Source organism: Ictidomys tridecemlineatus, chromosome 1, assembly GCF_052094955.1.
Source record: "Ictidomys tridecemlineatus isolate mIctTri1 chromosome 1, mIctTri1.hap1, whole genome shotgun sequence".
NCBI classification, from domain to species: Eukaryota; Metazoa; Chordata; class Mammalia; order Rodentia; family Sciuridae; genus Ictidomys; species Ictidomys tridecemlineatus.
In genome coordinates, this window is record NC_135477.1 from 257,741,223 (window position 1) to 257,761,718 (window position 20,496).

Here is a 20,496-nt window from a genome sequence, read left to right on the forward strand (position 1 = left end):
TCTTACTAAAATATTCACAAAACAGTATTTTACAAAAGTGGAGGATGTTAAAGAATTTTAAAATGTACAATATAAATGAGAATGGAAAAGCCACTTTGCATCCCACACAGGGACTGATTTTCTTTTTTTTTAGCGAAATGAGGAAATGGAGCAGGAGAAGAGAAATCTAAATGGTGTATATGCATAATTAACTGGAAACTCGTGAAATTATGATGACGTGAATTAAACTATTCACCCCTCTCCTTCTTGTCCTCATTTCCATTTAAATGAACATAAAGAAAATCTAAAATACCATCAAACTGGGTCACTTCCTAAATTACCCACAAGATATAAAATCTCGGATGGGGAGAAGACCACTGAGTGTCAGGGCAGAGAGGGAGGCCAGGGGACAGGGCCAAGGCCAGGCCAGCAAATCAGGCCCGGACAGAGAACAACAGACAAAGCAGTGCTTCTTCAGGGACAGGTTCAAGTAGCCGGTGGCGTTGTCACTCACAGAGGCACAACCACACACTCGGCATGGCCAGCCACCGTATGATGTAGCCAGCTCGAACCCCAGTCGTCAATGATGACGGCAAGCTCAAATTCCGCCAACAGCAGAGGGCACCACTTAGAAACCAGACACTCCATGAGCACCCACCTGGTGCATCTACATGGGCCTACAGCACACTTCACGGGATCTAGTATGTTATTCTTCTGTCTCTGCCAGTCATGGGACGGAGCTCAGTAAGTAATAACAACATTAATGGACAACAGATAGGTCAACATTCATCAGGTGCTAATTACACGTCCAACATTCGTCTAAATCCTTGATGTGTCCCTGTTCAGCCCTCAGCACCTCTAATGAAGTAGGCCCTGGGATCGCCCCACGTACAGATGAGAAGATCCAAGTACAGAAAAAAGATCAGCTTGCTCAAGGTCACAGCCAGCAAGTGGCACAGCCAGGACCTAGCCCCTGGTACCTGTGGCATCGCCTGAAGTCCCCAGAGTGAATCTGAGAGGACCTGCTGCTTGCAGGGGCTCAGCTCTGACTTAATTTTGAGAAATACTCCTTGGTTGCATCAAAATTTCTTTAGAATAAATGAACCCAGCTCTGAAGTTCTAAATCACCTCTCAATAGATGAAATGTGCTCCGGGTTGAATAAGGAAACACAGGCTAACATAAACGGCATCTTGACTTGAGTATATTAAACTTTATTACATATTATTAATATGTTTAAAAGTTATTTACTTCAGAAACACTAGCTGTCTATTAAAGCATGCCACATGTATACCATTGTGCTGGAAGTCAACAAAAATAAACACTTTGGTTGGGGTGAAGATGGAGGGTGGCATCTAAATTTATTTAATTCTCATCTGAAGCAAACTTTAAAGTGAAACTTAGAAAAATAAACGGTACATGTCGTAAACCAACCTGTGCTGCACATTTCCCCATTAAGGTAACCACAAGGCTCAGAGTGGGAGACCTGCCTACCTGCCACTGTCCAGATGCTTGAGGAGACCAGCAGACCAGCATTCGAGGTCTCAAGGAGCCTCACTTCCACGTCTAGAACTGAGTGTCAGTCCCCAGGTGCAGGAGGTAAGTGGAAGAGGCCTTGTTGAAGTGGGAGGAAACTGCAATCCAATTGAAGTTCCATTCCAGGTATGGGGTCTTCTGTTCTCACTGAAGCATGCTGTTTTTACATTACATGATAATGGTTAGAAGCAGTGGGTGGCTGAAATGGTCTGACAACTTTTGTAGGCTAATAAATAAATAGGCTTACTTTAGTATCTCCAAGATCCTATTTATAGATTCGTACAATGAATGTGAATTCAAACCCTTTATTTGAAGATTAAAAAAAAAAATCCAGGGTTAGAGGGGTGAGGAGGCTGATTACTTGCAAAAAAAGTTCCATGGAAAAATATTTTTTGGATAATCTCATTTGAATAAAACTCACACACCCAAACAATACTGTTCACAGATAAATATGTGAAGAATACAATACATGATTGCAATTAACCCCCTGCAGCAAAGAACTCAAGTCCACAATCTTGGGCAAGCTGGAAGTACAAAGGCTGAAGTCCACAAGTTGACCCAGCATGCTAGAACACAGAGAGGTGAGTGGAGGAAAAGGAAGGAGTGCGATTTGTACTTGGAAAATATCAGCTGCTATATGTGTGAGTCCGGATCAATTCCCTAACCCCTCTTGAATGGATGTCCTCTAGCAAAGGAGCATGACAGTATTCTGACTTGCCAGCTCTGCAGAGTTATTGCAAAGATCAAATGACATCATCTATTTGACATTTTAAAAGGATATCTGTACAAATGTTAACTCTTATTAGTATTGGGATTTTAACAATCAATATACAGGGAGAACAAATCAGAAAGATGTCATTACCCCCTCTTTGTATTCTTCGGGCTAAACTTAGGTGCAGCAATGAGGCAGACAGACAAACAGCTTCAGGGTTGGGAGAGTTGCTTTCTCCCCTCCCCTTCTCCTATTCTCCTCCTTTCTTGAAGGCGAGCCCTCAAGAACATGGAATTAAGTTGATCCTGATCCCTGAATGTTAAATAGGAAGAGCATGTTATTTCCACTTTGACATAATCCTCAAACCCATTCTCTAACCTCCTGCCGTGGGAGCCACTCCCGTTAACTAAATATCCTTCTGACTCACCTCCCATAAATGTATCTCCATGTGTTCATTATGTACAGTGCTGCTTTGTGCTTTAATTTACATGTGATTATGCAGTAAGTCTGTGCTGCCTCCCACCCAACACACACACCCCCAGCCATGCACCTACTCCCCTTTTGTTGGGCACCTAGGTTATTGCAATTCTTTCTTACAAAACACATGTCTTCCTGCACAATGGAGCAGATTCCTTGGAGGACAAGAGGGAGCAGCGGAGTTACTTAGAGGTGTGGTAGTGCACACTCAGCTGTACCATTCTACTTCCAGAAATGGGCAGGAGAGTGTGCACCTTGCCACATCTAGAATCCCTACTGGAAATTATTTTCCCTTAATCATGAGCACATTGTTCACTTGTACATTCTGTTTTGTGGCGTAATCATTTTTGCCAGACCTTTGTTACATGTTTTGACGAATTATCTTCTGTTTTTTTTTTCACTTCAGCTCAATTTTTAAAATTTGTTTTTATTGTTGTTTTAAAAAATTGTTTTGTTTTAGGTGGCAATAAGAGATCTCTGGCCTGGCTTACTTTACCTCCTTGGCAGACCAGAGTTAACTCTAGTTCTGATGTATTTTCGGGCCTTATCATCATACTTTGTAAACTCATGACTTCTTTCCTGGTTTGTTTGAATCAAGCAGAAACAAGTATCAGTTTTGAGTAGTTTCTTAATCTCTATGAGACCCTATCCTTACTTCATGATATATTTTGCTTTAAACATTTATCTTTGTCTGATGTTGAAGTTGCTACATTGGCTTTCTTCTAGTTCAAATGTATACTCTTTGTGTTTCTTAATTTGACATTTCTATGTTTTTTGTGGAGTCCCTTGTGTTTCTACATATAAAATAAGCTGATTGTGATAGATTTTTTTCAAAATTCAATTTACATACTTTCAAAGTGGGGTACTTCCTTAGTGGTAATTATGATTATTCTATGACTTATTAGTCCTCTTATTTTATGTTTTCAACTTACCATTCTTATATTCTGTTCTTACCTTCCTTCTGATAGGTAAAGTCATCTTCTGCTGATTGGAAAATTATTTGTGTACTCTCATTACTCTGATGGCTATCCTTAAATAATTAAAACTATACTTACTTTCCCATACAACTTTCTAAGCTCATCAAAGTGCTTCTCTGTTATAAGAAAAGAGCCCTACGATGCATTTACTCATCTCCTCCAGGCATCCTATCCTACTGACCCCTGGCTGACATTTTGGTAATTGTCTAGAATTCAACTGCAAATGGCTGAGGTTATTCATTTATTCTTGTATTCATTGCTTATTTAGAAAAATGCAACCAGAGATATGAAAAATTTTGCTCTCTATGTGAAATATGAATTGTAATGCATTCCACTGTCATATAGAACAGATTAGAATAAAAATTTTTTTAAAAAAGGAAACCATAAGTACTTTCTTATCTGTATCCCTGATAGTTCATTCTCTTTCCTTCAAGATATATTTATATTCTTGGAAGAGTAGATTCTCTAAAAGATTTTCCAAAAAGAACACATGTGGGTAAATGTATGAGTTTTTATAGCCTAAAAAATATTTTAAACAGTATTACCCTAATTTAAATGACAGCCTAATTTTTTCCATTTTAGTCTCTTTTCAGTGTCCAGTGATACCACCGATACGTTTACATCAATCTGGCTCTAATTTGTGTGTGGATGATGTGGTTTTCCTCTCTGGAAGACTTTACAACTGTCCCTTTGTCAGAGTGTGCTCAGCCTCTGTGTTCCTCTGTCTGAGGGTGTGCAGGCGTGGTGTCTGCTGTGCCTGATGGTGGTGTGGCTTTACTTTGGAATCTCTGGTATGTTTCTCTTTCTTGTCACTGGGATCTCCATGAGGCTTTTTCTGACAGATCCTTCTTTACTTCTGGGAAAGGTTGGGTCACTATTGCTTCCAGTAGTCTTCCTTCATCTTCTCTTTTTCCTTCCGGGACCCCTGACAGACAGACGTGACTCTCCTCTTAACGGTTCATGTCACTTGAATTTCCTTGCTCAGGCTCCCAGACTTCGGCTCATTCGTGGTTCCTCCGTTGGTCCCCATTGGCCATTGAATCGGTTCACTGGGTATTTTTCTTTTTATTTTTGTATTTATACTTCTGTAATAAAACGTGCCTATTTGCCTCTTCCGTGTGACCGCTGGTCCTACTTTGTGCAGCCAACTCTCCACTCTGAGGAGAGTCACTACACTGGTTAAGATCGTCATTTTCCTCCTGGAGCTTGTTCAAAAGGGTTGCTTGTCATTTGTCTCCTGTTTCCTTTGAGCTCCTCTTGATTCCCAAGGGTGGTCCGCCACCTCCTCTGGTGCTGCTAAATGCCAACCACTTGGCTCTTACAGAAGCTTAAGGGGTGAGAGGGGCATCTGGGCATCTCTGGGACAGAGAACCACTTTGCTTCTGACCCCACAGGCTGTGCCTGTCCATATTCCAGTCTCCACAGGGTCCTCTCAGGCACGATTCTCATCATCCCCTGCCATTTCTCAAGCCGTCATGTGAGGCAGAGCTGGAATGCAGGACAGCAGCCTGCATACGGACAGCCAGAATACAGGAGAGGCACGAGGGCCCCTCCCTGGCCACCCACACTCATTGCTTTTAGCTCCCCACCCCTCTGCCTTGAGTTGCATCAGTATCATCTGATCCCACCACCACCACAGTGGGTATCTGCCCTGTGGAAAGCAGAAGGGAGTCCATGGAGCTTCTTGGGTCAATCAATTGGTTGCCCACCTATCCATGGATCACTGCAAAATCTGCAAATCAGGAGTGGGCATGTCCCAGGCTAGATCAGGTTTACCTGCCTGGCTTACAGCTCCAACCTCACACTCAGGCTGAGTCACATGGAGGAGAAAGGAAAAGCTCCCCACCTGTGCAGGTTCTCTGTTCCCACCACTGGAAGCAGATACCTTCAGCCTGCTTAGGTTTCTCATAGATTTTATTTCATTTTCTCAGTTGAACTTTCTGTTCTTTCAACCTCATTCTCTCTCTTTGGCTCCTGAGATTATCGGTGGAGAGGAAGCCTATGACCTGTGCTTCATTTCTAGTCTTTATGCAAAATTAGCATAAATAATCTCTTGGGAAACCAGGTAAATATTGATTTTGTGGCCAAAATTTAAAAAAAAAATACTATGTCAATTTAACTGCTATAGACTTAAGCTATATGACAAATGAGCTGATTAGTTTGAGCATAGATATTCCTACTGACTAAGTTGCCAGTGATCTGTGTTAGTGCTCACAGTGCTGTGGGCACCATGATGGCTTCTCTGAGGATGACTGCCCGTGTTTGCTCCTGGGGCATGTATATGAGTGCCATCCTATCACTCCAAGAGTGATCATAGACGTTATGGTCCTCCAGATTTGAAAATCTCTACTTCATTCTATCAAGTTTCTAGATATTTCTATGGTTATGGTTTGGATGTGAGACAGTGCAAGAAGGATCAGAGGAGAAATGATTGGGTTAGGAGAGCATTATCCCAATCAGTGATTAATCCCCTCATGGGGATTAACCGAATGATATCCCAAGGCAGGTAGGCTGTGGCAGGAGGAAGTGGGTCCCTGGGGGTGGGACCTGGGGGTACATATTTGTATCTGGCAAGCGGAGATCCTTCTCTCTGTTGTCTGATCATCATGAGAGCTGCTTCCCTCTGCCACACTCTTCCACCATGATGTCCAGCCTCATCTTGAGCCCTGAGGAATGGAGCCTGCTGTGTATGGACTAAAACCTCTGAAACCGTGAGCCCCAAAATAAACTTTTCTTCTCTAAAGTTGTTCTGGTTATATCTTTTAGTCACAGTAGCAAAAAAGCTGACTAGGACATCAATCAACAGCAGATTCATGTCTTTCTTCAAATCTTCTTCTAAAGTGAGATGAAAAAAATATAAGGAATCAAAGCACTGAGACATGAAGACATTGCCTCAGAGGACGCCACGCCTGGGGGTTGCTGCCCCCATGCACCCTGGAACCGTATCCAACTCCTGGCTGGGCATCTGGGGCCTTCTGAAGGCTCAGTCTTGAGCACACATTAGGCACTTCTTGTCTGCTGCGGTTGTCACTGCTCGTCACAGCACTATCAGCAGTGGTATGGTTATCCCCTTACAGCCAGCCAATGGCTTTTCAATTTCCTACACTTAGGAAGGAGCAGAAGTAAACTTCTGCACCTTTCACCTTCTACTGTATGTCAAGTGTTTTCCCACACTGAGATTTGATAATTATCTTTTTCGTCTTGTTTAATATTCTGTCAAATGACTGTACTACATTTCAATTTCCACTCTCACTTTTTATGTATGCTTCATTTTTACAACTTGAAAAGCGTTTGAAAGCAGGACGTGGTGGCAGATGCCTGTAATCCCACAGCTGGGGATTGAGGGAGGAGGACTGCAAGTTCAGATCAGCATCAGCATTTCAGTGAGGCCCTAAGCAACTTAGTAAGAACCTGTCTCAAATTTTTCAAAAAGTAAAAAGGGCCAGGTATGTGGCTCAGTAGTTAAGTGCCCCTGGGGTTTATCCCTGGTACAAAAAAAAAAGTATTTCAAAAGTCACTTTTTCCTATTTTTTTTCTGTTATCTTGGATTAATCCCTGAGAATCTGCAGGCCGATTTTGATTAAAACCATAAACTCTCAACCAATTTATACTGCTAGGGGCAATGATTGAAAGAAGTTCACCAGCATTTCATCAGAAATAATCATTTGTTATTTTCAACTTTTGACAAATTAATAAGAAAGAAATGCCCTGGCCTCCACCTCTCTGATCTAAAGGCTATTGGGTCCAGCCTGAGTCAGAGCCATGCTGTGGCAGGTTTTCTCTGTGTGAGCCTCCACAGGGCACCTACAAACACTGACCCCAAAGAGCTGCATCCCGTTCCACAGCTCAGACACCTGACTGCCTCTGGACCTGAGTTGGAATGAAAAGTACAAACATTTCACAAAAGAGACGTAGAGTCCCCTTGTCACCTTGCCTTCCTAAACACCAGTACTGAGGGGAGTGCAGTCCTTCCACGGCGCCCTGGACCTCCACCAGGCCCATGACTAGCATCCGATTAAAACCCAATTCTTCCTAAGTCTTTGAGTCCGTCACAGTCCCAGATGAGAGGATGATTTAAAGGCAAAAAGGATTCACATGGGAGGTCATTCTGAAGCAGCTCCCAGAAAGAAGAGTGACCTCCTGGAGCCCAGGGAGGCACCAGTGTCCACCAAAGCAGAGGAACCCAGGGGCTGAGGTGGGGGTGATGTCATTCCTCATGAGGAAGAAGACGTCAGCCGTCATTTTAATATTGTGTGACTTTAAATGGGAAACACAGCTGTATGTGTGAATTCCTCCCAAGCTTAACCTATCCCTGAAATTTTAGTTACAAGGCTGTCAGAGGTAGGCTGGTTAGCTTTGTTTATTTACTTTTGATGTCAGAGAAAGATCTAGGAGAGCCAGTGGTTCTCAGTCTAAGAGGTCACCCATCTCCACAGAGCCCCCGTCCACACTGCCGGGCTGGCCAGCTTTGGGAAAGTGTAGGAAGCAGGGCCGAGACCCCCCCATCCCCACCGGACCTTCCCTTCCACTCAGCTGTGCAGGACCCAGGGGTCATCGCTCATCTAAGCATCCACTAAACTTACACTAAAGGATGCAAGACGGCAGGGCATGTGTGAAAACAAGAGGAACTTGAAGTCCACTGGTCCCACCGAGGTCCCAGCTCACAGCAGCCTGGCAGTAAGAAGCTCCATGAGACAGTTAACTTACCTGGGCATCTGTAGGGAAAGTGTCACCCACCCAGAGCAAACGCTGTTCAGAGGAAGTAATACAATACCTAAAAGTACTTTCTAGACTGAAAGTCTTCACCATCTTTTTATTCACGATGACCAACACAGGTGGAGGGTCACATTCCTGGGCATCATCTGGTCTTCCTTCCCCTACTAAAAAGACCACGTGGGCTTCAATTCTACCCCACCGCCCATTCACTCTCCTGATGTGGGAGGAGCTAGTCCCTCTGAGCCTTAATTTCAACATCTAACAGATGGGAGATCAATCATCCCTACTTCTAAGATAGTTGTCAAGATTAAATCATTTAAATATGCTGATATAATCATATAGAAGGTGATTTAAATCTAATGATCATACACATTGCTTTATCATTATTATTAGTAGTGGTAATATTTAATTTCAGGCTTATCTATAGAAGATATTTTTGGACTTTGGGTCTTATTTAGAAATTTCAAGTCATATCATATGAATATTTCCACTCTGTCCTACTATATGAAATAGCAAGAAAATTTCATGTCATTGTTAATCAGGGGTTATTTTAAAAAGAGCTCTTTTAAGCTCCTTTTAGTTATTGTATCTTTCAAGATGAAGGAAATGGCTGTTACAGTAGCAGCCAAGCAGTGCCAGCTCCTGCATGTAATTCACCATTGGCCTGAACATGCTGGGGATTGAATCCTGAGCCTTGCACTTGCTAGACCACTGAGCTGCATCCCCATCCCTTTTCATTTTCTATTTTGAGACAGGGCCTCGCTAAATTGCTGAGGCTGGCCTCAGTTTGTGGCCTTCCTGCCTCAGCCTCCCAGGCGTGCTCCACAGCACCCTGCCAAAGCAGGATGTTTTTGAGATAAAGGAAGCATTAGGAATGACGACGAACAGAGGTATTGGTCAGCAGGCCTAAGGGAGGCTGCCTTGGCCAAAGCAGACACGTGGTCACCAGGGTGGCCTACTTGGCCTTCCAGGTTCCCTCCTGGGTCTCCAAGGCCAGGCCCTCACCTGAAACCAAAGCAGACCTTCACTACCTCCCAAACACACCCTCTCTGCTGTTCCTGAGGGCGGCCTCCACGGCCTCTGTGTCAAAGTCCTACCTGTCCCCAGTGCCCATCTCAGCAGACCCCCATGTGAAGACACCCATCTCAGGTCTGCTGTCAGCACAGGCTCCTCAGGGGCCCTAGCCCTCGTCCCCTCTCCCATGATGTTTTCCATACTCTTCGTTGTATTGTGATTGTCTTGGGACCCGTCAACACCTACCCGCCTATCCAAGTTTTTCCAAACTGTGCTCTTTGGTTTATTAACTCTGGAGCTCAGCATTGCACACAGTAGGCAGCAGGTGCTCAATGCATATATAATGAAAGCTCCTCTTGCTGAAGCAACACCCACCACGGCGTTGGCATCTTCCTGATTCTCTACCCCCAAGATTGGAACTTCCATCTCGGGCATACCACAAAATTCACAACAAACTTGACCGTACCCATGTTCCTCACTTTCTAACAAAATGTTTAAAAGAAAAGAAGGTCTCTGAGCTCAGCTCTCTGTGTGGTTTAAGAGCAACAGATGTTTGGGTAGAGGAAGGTGCTTTCCGGAAGGGAGGTCTTCCCTCAAGACATGCTCCCCGGGAATCAGGGATTCCAAAACAGTTCCAGGAAAAATCAGGACTCTGGAGAGACCCAACCAAGGTGTCTATCACAGAGCTTTTATAAGCAACACATGCTTGCTACAGAGAGGGGGAATGACACTTAATGCCCACATCACTTTGCAGACAGAACAGGAGCGCGTGAGGCGATGCAGATCCAACGTTCTCCAGATTCTCAGATCCCTCAAGATGACTGATGGCCACGTCGAAGACCAGCAAGCATGGATGCACTTTTGATTTACACAGTTGATCAACCAGAAAGTTCTTGTCCTGGCCCTCATCTCAACCCACACCCTCCCCAAAATTCATGTAGTTAATAATCCACCTCTCTAAATTAATGATGATGTCAGTTCACGTATCATTTGACAATTTCAAGCTTCTAGAAGCTCAATTGAGCATGGTTGCTCATGCCTGTTATCTCAGAGACTTGGGAGGCTGAGACAAGAGAATTGCAAGTTCAAGGCAACTTAGCAAGGTTCTCAGCAACTTCAAGAGACCCTGTTTCAAAATAAGAAGCAGAAAGGGGCTGGGGATATAGCTCAGTTGGTAGAGTTCTTGCCTCCAATGTACAAGACCCTGGGTTCAATCACCAGCACCACCAAAAAAATAAAAATTAAAAATTAGAAGCAAAAGGGCTGGGTATGTAGCTCAGTGGTAAAGTGCCCCTGGATTCAATCCCCAGTTCCCCCAAGCCCTCCCCAACAAAAATTCTAGAAGTTCAGTAAAAGACTTTTTAATTAGAGTCCCAGTGTTGCTGGCTCAAAACTGACACAAAAATCAAACACTGTAAAATGGCTACATCAAAACCAAAATCATCACCTTCCAGGCTCAAAGAAGGAAATATTCCCCTAGGAATGTGCTCATCTTTCTTCACCCCAAATCAAGGAGAACCAAATGCAGTGCAGACAGAGTTGGAGCAGTGTAGGAAGCACTGTGTATGACCGTCTTGTCAGAACCCCTGAAATTGCACTCCACAGAGCTGGTTTTGCTGGGGTGAGTTTTTTGCAATATTGTAACAATCCTCAAGCAAGCCTAGGACCCGGAGAGTTCAATTAGACAGTACAAATGCCAGTACGTTACTTCTGGGGAAAGGACACATTTCCATTGCTATCTAATAAAACGATCTTTGTCCTGTGAGTCTCTTCTGAGTCTCCATGTAGGAGGTAGCCCTAGATACACAATGCATGATGGGTAGGACCCTCTCTCTGTAGGAGATGGGTGGAGAAGCCACCTTCACTTGCAAGTTAGCATAAATTACCCCACGGTGTAGGCTGAGCTGTTTACCCAGGAACCAGCTGGATTCATTTGCATTAAGAAATCTAGGGCTTTGTGGGAAGGAGGAGACTTCTGCCCCCCCCTCCAATTTGGCATTGACAACTGGAGTAAATCATACAAGTTCTGTGCAAGAACCCGTCAAAGTGAAGCCAGCAAGCTGCTGAGATGACTCTATCCAGACAAGAGCCAGCCCAGCCTGGTGCCCAGACCCAAGAACTCAAAGGTTCCTGAGAACAGCCTCTGGATCAGCCATACGGTCTTTCCACAGTGTCCAGACATTGCTGTTGTCTCAGAACTTTTGAGTTTATGCATTTCTCCCAGAGAGAATATCAACAGTGACCTGATATTTCCAAATATTTCATGATCCAAAAACAATTTAAGAATTGTTGCCCTAAAGATAATGTTGATCCAAATCAATATTAAAACACCAAACTGGTCAAAGGATGCTAAGAAAGCCAGTGAGCAAGCAGGATCCTGTGGGACAGGGCCCTGCACTGTCTCTGTGAGGAGGAGGGATACAGCCTGCAGGTGAGGTGGGCCCAAGCAAGGAGAAGGCTCTTCCTGTCCCTCAGCAGAGTCGAACCAGAGGACGAGCCTCCAGACTTCCTGGTCTCAACCAAGATGGCGCCTGGTGCTGCTCCATCTTCTAGTCATTCAGAAAGCAATACTTCAGGTCAACAAGTGAGGGGAGAGCCTGCTGTGTGCCCCAGACCTCTACCCAGATTCTCATCTTAAGGTCCTCTTTTAACCTGTGCCAGGGCCAGTACTGTGACCATCACAGAATACTGACATGACAGTCCCAATACGGATCATCAGGAAATCAGTAATGATCAGTGAATGATATCGTTTTCTTTACTTCTATACAAATCTTTCTTTAAAACTGTGCATTTCAAGCTTTTTCTATTTTTGGAAAACTTTGATGAAAAAACATTTTTTATGGGTCTCCAAAATCACTCCACATGCCCATGACTTAAAGAAGAGGGGAAATAACAGCAGAAAAGCAGAAGCTTACTAAGACCTAAAATGTACTGGAAAAGAGCAGTCCACCTGGGACCAGGAGAGGTGGCCACTCACAGGACCCCGCCGCCTTTCTGAATCGCAGGTTTCTGCCAACCACGCCCTGAGAACCTCCTCATTGTGCAAGAGGGGACAGGATCTGAGCCACAGAGCAGGAGGGGCCTACTGGGGTCCCTCCTATTTCAAAGTTTTGATAGAATCAGGTATGGCCTAACTGGGTCCAACATATCAGAAATTGCTCCAATGGAAACTGTCCAGAAGAGTCTTTCAGAGTGTGCAGCTACGTGGCCTGAGGTCCTCAGACCAGCATGGAAAAAGCAGAAGGCCACAGCCCTGTGCTTGCACCAGGTGGGCCAGGACTTAGCTCCTGGGGAAGAGTAGACAACTGTGCCAGACTCCTTGGGCAAGGCCTGGCACAGAGTGCCCTATGTCCTTGTGACAGGATCTGCTGGTTGGCCCCTGCCCTGCCCACTGAGTTCTGATGATGGGTGAGCCGTAGCTCGGTCTGTCCTCTCTGTCTTCACACCTTTCCCAGGCCTTCTAACTGACCTGCTCTGCAACTGATGATTTCCGAGTCTCCTCAAATCACCTTAAATAACAGTTTACCCTTCCACCACCCTGTGAAAGAACATTCTTCCACCTAACCCAACAAAGGGACTAAAGGCATCTTCCAAAGTGCTACAGGCGGCTTGGCTCCTCGGATGGCGACCTGCAGAACTGGGGAGAATCCACCTACACTTGGAATCTCCCAGAGCCCACTGGAGCATGGGACAGTCAGCATTGCTTCAGTTTTGGTGTTTTTGAGGACCCAAGAGGCACAAATATAGTAAGAACAATGATGTGAAAATCTCTATGACAGCAGGAGAGAGCTCAAACCTTTCTCCCCACGGAAGAGTTCACAGGGCTCTGTCCCCAGGGGGAGGCCTGTGAGGGCAGGCAACACAGCAGAGTGGAACCAGAGGACGAGCCTCCAGACCTCCTGGTCTCAACCAGCACCACTCACAGTTAGGAACACACAGCACATGTCAACCTCTGCCACTGCACAGGCAGCCAGAACTCGATGGCCCAGGGGAGTAGGAGCATAGCAGGTGGGAGTCTGGGACACAGCAGGTGGGAGTCTGGGACACGGCACAGAAATCGTGCCCATGCCTACCCGAGAGAAGGCCTGTGTGGTGGCAGAAATGACTCACCTAGGGTAAAGGAGAGGAGGGGTGTGAGGAGGGGATAGCTAGTGTGACAGGGACATGCTCGTGCAGTCATGATTCCCAAGCCACACAGACGCCCTTGGAAAAGAACACCTGTACAGGAAACGGTCTGATTCGGAAGTGGTCTAGAAGAAATGAGGATTCCCCATGTGACAAGCTTGACACACATGTCCCCAGCAGCCACAAGGTCTGTCCCCAGCACTGGAGACTATGGTTACTGAGGGCTGCTACTGCTGCTGCAGGGTGAGGTCAGAGTGGAGAGGAGCACACACCTCCCCTGGTCCTCTTGCCTGGGGGGTCAGCCAGCCTAGGACTCCCAGGAATGCATCCAAAAAAGTCCTTCACTATGGACGGCGCACGGTTGGAAACCCCCCTCTCCCGGAACACTTTAGACATGGGACATAAGGTTCAAGAAGGGCAGTCCCACTGAGCTGCTTATTCAACCCCCCACCCGGTGCGCCCCGAGAGAGAGAAGTGAGAGCGTGAGCAGCTGAGCCTCAGAGAGGGACCTGAACACAGGACTCGCTCCTCCCTCCATCACAGGGCTGAGCTTCCCGCTTAGGTTTCATGCGATTAGGAAATGCACCAGCAGGCACGCCCCCTGGGACAGGGCTGGATGGAACACAGATGGCAGGTCACTCCCACAGGAGCAGCTCCTGCTTGGCGGCCTTGAGATGCTAGGGAACGTCACAGCTGCCTTGGCAGTACGTGTCAGCTCCTCCCCTACACCATATGGAAAAGGGCGCGACTCCGCAGAGGCCCAGGGCAACCTCTGGGATGGCTGGGATGTCATCTCAGTCACTCTCCGATGGAGACAGTGGTAGAGCACAAGGGGAAAGAATTAAGTCTGTAGGACTTAGAAGTCATCCCCCGGTCTTTAAATCCAGAACCTATTCAATCTCCCTAAATTAAAATGGCTATATTTGAAGAAACTAGACCAATAAAACCATCATGCTCCATTATGAAATTTTAACTTTATATTTATGAAATGTCATTTTGCTGAAAATTTACAACTTATAAGCCTTCAGGGTGAAGGTAAACTATTCCTACCCATAATTTTATCCCTTGTTCTTCTTTAAACACCCTAAGCAAGAGTTAGCTCACTAGCTCCACCAAAGATATCAGGTCTTGGATTTGTACAAATAATTTCTTGTCAATCATTAACCCCACAAGACATGCTCACAGCCAGCACTACTCCCTCCCCCACACAGGCACATACACTCACGCCAAAGCCTGCTCACTGACACAAGGCCCTGAGCCAATGCGCCTCAACTTGGCTTCTGCAGCAAAACATTGTTCATCTCCTGTAGCAACCAAAAGAAGATTTCTTGCCAATATTGGGAGTTTTTGTTAACAAAGACATTGTGTTATGATTTCCAGGTTGAAGAATTTTATTTCAGCTAAAAACAAAATCCAAGATCTCCAATGGACTCAGTGAAGGCATGGGGTGCTCCTCATTCTTAATTTTTGAAAAATTAAGTGCATTTCTTTAAGTGCCCTTGTCTGAAAACACAGTACTGAAGAACATGGCAAGACCTGGAGGACCTCATCCGTGGGAACTGCTTTTGTGCAGCATGAGGTGTCCAGGCTGTGCCAGCTGGGACATGCTGAATGGATGATGGAGACCATCAAAACCAGTCCCCCTCCCAGCGCACCTGTTTAGGACCCAGGGTCCACTCCCATTGTGCTCAGGGAAGTCTGGGAGCTGTGTGCCGCTCATCAACAGCGCTGTCTTCAGTCCCAGCCCAGGCAGTGACTCCCCAGATCCCAACATCCTCAGCTGTGTCATCTACACCAGCCCCTGGTGCTGGGGCCAGGTCTGTCTTGGCTTCGGGGATGATCGCTTCCTCCAAGTGTTGCTGGTAGAGACAGGGTCTCTTGCTTTCCAAAGCAGACCTGATCAAGCTATGGCCACCAAAGCTACCTTGGAGGAGGAAAGGACTCTCTTGGAATTTGTCAGGCCACACAACACCGCGCCGCCCTATTTCACAACTCACTCTACCCCTCTCCCTTCAAATACATCCAACAAGTTCACCTCAGACTGGGTCAGCAGATGGAGGAGTCGCCCCAATAGAGACCCCCTCAAGACAGTGCGCCAGAACCCAGAGGGTGTTCCGTGTGCCTCTCTGTGGGTGAAGTCAGTACCTTTCCTCTCTCTGAGGCAGTGGCTATGTTTCCTGGAATCCCAGATGGCCCCAGGCTCAGTTGGCCCATAAGAACCGGGAGGCTCAGATGAAGCAGTGATTATCACTTGGGAAGCCAAGGCCGTCAGATCTGGGGATGGGCAGACTCAGGCCAGCGGTGCTGTTCCACAGCCAGCCCATTCTCCTGGTGACTGGCCCATCAGTCAACAGAGGCCCAAGCCCTCGCCAGGTTTCTGGGTCCAGCCCACACCGTGGCCCCAGGCTTCCACAGGTCTCACTGCCCTCTCTCTTCACACCCTCCAGGTAGACTGGGCCTTCTCCCAAGCTTGGACTCTGTTCACCTGCCCAGTGCCTTGGGCCAAGATGCTGAATTTGAACTCAGACGCCTGACATCATCTTCCAGCTCTTCTTCCCCAGGTCCTCCATGTTGATCCCCTAGTGCTGACAAGTGCTCCTGTTTCCCTACTGACCCCGACCCAAACCCCAACTTTCACCCCCCCCCAGGGTACATCTTCCCCATCTGGAGGCCAAGGAACAACCGCTTCCTGTCCTTGCGTTCAGGACCTCCGTCCTGGAAGTTACCCTGGCCCCCAACATGCCACTCCCATGGGACACGTGGAGGCTCCAGTGGGGCCCCCAGTTGACAGGCCCACCTCCTCCCATGGGCTGGAGGGGCATCCTCTCTTCACAATTCTGAAACTCACATGAAGTCTCTCGTGTTACGTGAACTTGGAGCCACACCAACGACACCTCATGGACATCACATCCTGCAGACAAGTGCGTGGGCTCCAGAAGTGTCCTCCTCCTGTCATCTTGGAGGTATCACCCACGTTAACAGATGAAGCCCAGAAAATAAGTTCTCCTGGCAGCAGGAAAAAAAATGCCTCTCTTAGTTTTTCTCCTACAAAATTTATTTTCATGAATTTCCAAGATTGAATTAAGCAAAGAGCACTAAATAAATATCAATAAATTGCAAAGTGGCACCCTGTTTCTGGAAAAAAGAGACTTCTCAGAAGATCCAGGGTAGGCTCTGCTCCTATTAGCATCAAATGGACCCGTCACCAAGGAATACCAACTATGTCCCAGTATTCACTGAAGCCTTGTTTTTGTTTTTAAATGAATATCATAGGCTAAATAAGGCTAAGCTATTTTAAAGTCTAAAATAAAGTATCCAGTGTTCATTTTAAAGTCTGTAGGCTGGGGTGGAGGAGTGCACTTGTAATAGGTTTGTTTACTGATAAAACGCAAAGCAGATGGTCCCCTGTGATTTCTGTTGGTAACTTCAGAAAACCCCGTGAGGAATCAGCTAGATTATAATTTACCACATTTGGATGAAAGGCAAACAATTGGTCTTAAAGAGCAAGGGCTCTCCCGGTTCTCACCCAGAAACACGATGCTCAGCGGGAGCCTCCCACTGCCTCTCCTGAAAGGGCACAGAAGCTGTAAAGGACCCAACCCAGAACAGAGCTCACAGCCTCCTCGGCTCCTGCTCCCCCCAAAGAACCAGCAAAACCCTGGGGTGTTTTCCTCTTTGATTGCTAGGGGGATGGAGGGAGAGACAGAAAAGGAATATTGTACATTAGAAAATTGAAAAGACTTTTTAAAAAATTTTTTGTTTTTAATTAAAAATTTTAATTTTTTTATGTTTTAATCTACACATGACAGTAGAATGCATTTATGCACTTTGATATATCATACATAGATGAAATATAATTTCTCATTTTTCTGCGTGTACATGTTGCAGAAACATGTTGGTCACGCAGTCACATATACACATACAGTAATAATGTCTGTTTCATTCTACTGTCTTTCCTATCCCCACATCCTCTCCCCTTCTCTCCCATCACTTCCCTCTACCTAATCTAAGGTAACGCTATTCTTCCCTAGTGTCCCCTGCCTTATTGTGAATTAGCATCAACATATTAGAGAAAACATTCAGCATTTGGTTTTGTGGGATTGGCTTATTTCACTTAGCGTGATATTCTTCAACTCCAACCATTTACTGGCAAATGCCATAATTTCATTCTTCTTTAAAGCTGAGTAATATTCCATTGAGTATATATATATATACCATATTTTCTTTATCCATTGAGTATATATACCACATTTTCTTTATCCATTCATATATTTAGGGACACCTAGGTTGGTTCCATAGTCTAGCTATTGTGAATTGAACTGCTATGAACATTTATGAGGATGCATTGCTATAGTATGCTGATTTTAAGTCTTTGGGGTATAAAGGAGTGGGATAGCTGGCTCAAATAGTGGTTCCATTCCCAGTTTTCTGAGGAATCTCCATATTGCTTTCCATAGTGGTTGCACCAATTTGCAGTCCCACAAGCAATGTATGAGTGTACCTTTTCCCTACATCCTTGCCAACATTAATTGTTGCCTGTATTCTTGATAATTCCCATTCTGACAGGAGTGAGATGAAATCTTAGAGTAGTTTGATTTGCATTTCTCTAATTGCTAGAGATGTTGAACACTTTTTCATGTTTGTTGATCAATTGTATTTCTTCTTCTGAGAAGTGTCTTTTCAGTTCTTTAGCCCATTTATTGCTTGGGTTATTTGTTTGTTTGTTTGTTTTTGGTGTCAAGTTTTTTGATTTCTTTATATGTCCTAGGGATTAATGCTTTATCAGAGGTGTGTGTGGTAAAGATTTTCTCCCAATTTGTAGGCTCTCTCCTTATTTTATTGTTTCCTTCGCTGAGAAGATTTCCATACCATTTATTGATTCTTAATTTTAGTTCTTGTGCTTTAGGAGTCTTCTTAAGGAAGACAGATCCTAGGCCAACGTGGTGATATTTGGGCCTATTTTCCTTCTATTAGGTGCAGGGTCTCTGTTCTAGTACCTAGGTCTTTGATCTACTTTGAGTTGATTTTTTATTTTTGTGCAGGGTGAGAGACAGCAGTTTAATTTCACTTTGCTACATATGGATTTCTAGTTTTGCCAGCACCATTTGATGAAGAAGTCGTCTTTTCTCCAGTGAATGCTTTGTGGCACCCTTGTCTAGTATGATATAGCTGTATTTATGTGGGTTTGTCTCTGTGTCCTCTATTCTGTACCATTGGTCAACAAGTCTATTTTGGTGCCAATACTATGCCATTTTTGTTACTACAGCCCTGAAGTATAGTTTAAGGTCTGGTATTGTGATGCCTCCTGCTTCACTTTTCTTGCTAAGGATTGCTTCAGCTATTCTGGGTCTCTTATTTTTCCAAATAAATTTTATGATTGCTTTTTCTATTTCTATGAAGAATGTCATTGGGATTTTAATGGGAATTGCATTAAATCTGTGTAACACTTTGGGTAGTATGGCCATTTTGACACTATTAATTCTGCCTATCCAGGAGCATGGGAGATCTTTCCATCTTCTGAGGTTTTCCTCAATTTCTTTCTTTAGTGTTCTGTAGTTTTCATTGTAGAGGTCTTTACCTTTTATTTTTTTTTTAGATTGATTCCCAGGATTTTTTTTTAGGCTACTGTGAATGGATTAGTTTTCCTAATTTCTCTTTCAGTAGATTCATCACTAATGTATAGGAATACATTTGATTTATGGGTGTTGATTTTTTATCCTGCTACTTTGCTGAATTCATTTATTAGATCTAGAAGTTTTCTGGTGGAATTTTTTGGATCTTCTAGATATAGAATCATGTCATCAGCAAATAGTGATAGTTTCAGTTCTTCTTTACCTATGTGTATCCCTTCTTTTTTGTCTAATTGCTCTGGCTAGAGTTTCCAGAATGATGTTGAATAGAAGTGGTAAAAGAGGACATCTTGTCTTGGTCCAGTTTTTAAAGGGAATGCTTTCAATTTTTCTCCACTTAGAATGATGCTGGCCTTGGGTTTAGCATACATAGCTTTTACAATGTTGAGGTATGTTCCTACTATCCCTAGTTTTTCTAGTGATTTGAACGTGAAGATGTGCTGTTTTTTGTCAAGTGCTTTTTCTGCATTTATTGAGATGATCATATGATTCTTGTTTTTAAGTCCATTAAGATAATGAATTACATTTATTGATTTCTGTATGTTGAATCAACCCTGGATCCCTGGGATGAATCCCACTTGATCATGGTGCACTACTATCTTTTTAATATGTTTTTGTATGCAATTTGCCAGAATTTTGAGAATTTTTGCATCTATGTTCATCAGGGATATTGGTCTGAATTTTTCTCTCCTTGATGTTTCTTTGTCTGGTTTTGATATCAGGATGATATTAGCCTCATAAAATGAGTTTGGAAGGGTTTCCTCCTTTTCTATTTCATGAAATAGATTGAGGAGTATTGGTGTGAATTCTTCTTTGAAATTTCTTGTAGAACCTGGCTAAGAATCCATCTGGTCCTGGGCTTTTCTTGGTCGGTAGCTTTTGATGGCGTTTTCTATTTCATTACTTGAAATTGACCTGTTTAAATCATGTATGACCTCACCATTCAGTTTGGGTAGGTCATATGTCTCTGGAAATTTGTCGATGTCTTTGATATTTTCAATTTTATTAGACCATAAATTTTCAAAATAGTTTCTAATTATCTTCTGTATTTCAGACATATCCATTGTGATGTTTCCTTCATCTTGTATTTTAGTAATTTGAGTTTTCTCTCTTTTTCTCTTCATTAACATGGCCAGGGGTTTATCTATTTTATCTATTTTTTCAAAAAAAACAACTTTTTATTTTGTCATTTTTCTCAATTGTTTCTTTTGTTTCAATTTCATTAATTTCTGCTCTGATTTTAATTATTTCCTGTCTCCTATTGTTTTTGGTGTTGGTTTGTTCTTATTTTTCTAGGGTTTTGAGATGTAGTGTTAGGTCATTTATTTTGAT